A 1,389-nucleotide genomic window follows, 5' to 3' on the forward strand; every position below is an offset into this window, starting at 1 on the left:
AATTCAAATTAATTAAAATTAGAATTTCCGGTCAAATTAAGCACTATTAGCGAAAACGGGAAAATACCGGACATTTAAACACAATTCCCTGATTAATTCTAGCACAATAAACTAAGTGAAATCAATAAAATATCGACTCATCACTACCGAAAGTCTGGATCAAAACTACACTAAAACACAACGCCCTTGTGAGACGTCGGTTAGTGCATGGTCCGACGTCTATAAGAACATAGATGTCGGTTAGTGTCATTTACAACCTCTATATATTCATGTTGACGTCGGTTTAGGAATAGGCGGACGTCTATATAGAGTAAATAGACGTCGATTTGAGTATAAGCGGACGTCTATATAGACGTCAGTGGATATCGTTAACTGACGTGTATATAGATGTCGGTTGGATGAATTCCGACGTCACATAGACATCACCCTATAGACGTCGGTTGGGAAAATGACATTAAAAGCCCAAATTAACCAATGTTAAACAGCGTTTTTGCACTAGTGAAAAATTTTCTGTAGAAGATCTGAATTACGAATTGTAATTAGAAAGAGGTTGACTGAAACCAACGAGAGTTTGATTTTTGCAAAGTTCACTAGTGCAGCGAGGGGATTTTACCGCGGTTATTTTTCACTATAGGTCGCGGTTTACAAACCGCGGCATAGTCAGCCGCGGTAGTAAGTCAGAGACTTTAGGCCGCGGTTAAAACCGCGGTATATAAGTTCCGTAATCTGCCACGGTTGTCCAAGGAACCGCTGCCTAAATCCTTTTTTTTTTAAAAAAACAAAAAAAATTGTCCCCTATATGCCGCGGTTCAACCGCGGCAAAAAGTGTCACTATAGGCCGCGGTTAGTGCAAGAACCACGACCATATGTCTCTTTTTAAAAAAAAAAAATTAAAACGAAAAAGTATATGCCGCGGTTCAGGTCACAACCGCGGCATATTCCCCTGCAGTTTTTTAAAATTGCAGGTCTGTTTTTTTGATATCCACTACCACAAAAACAGACCTGCATATAAAAACATGTACAAAAATTCAATTTCAACATAACAAACACATGTTTAAATGTATTTCAACATCAAATAAAGTACAGAGTCTAAGAAAATACAATCTAATCAAATGCAATGTTTAAATCTAAGAGCAATTGTATAATCTAATTATAGACTTCGCAACAGCCTTCCTAATGAATAGTAGTGGCTTCTCAGGAACTGATGTAGTAGTCTTGAATCTCTGCAAAAGACAATTCATATTAATTAGTGTATATGAATTCAACATTTGGGAAAAAAATCAAAATTTGTTAAAGTTAAATATTACCGTTTCCCAGCGACTTGTGATGTGAGAACGAACAATATGGGTCATCCAATACATTACATAGTATCCGCACTCATATGACCCA

The sequence above is a fragment of the Vigna radiata genome, chromosome 1, assembly GCF_000741045.1.
Source record: "Vigna radiata var. radiata cultivar VC1973A chromosome 1, Vradiata_ver6, whole genome shotgun sequence".
Classification (NCBI taxonomy): Eukaryota; Viridiplantae; Streptophyta; class Magnoliopsida; order Fabales; family Fabaceae; genus Vigna; species Vigna radiata.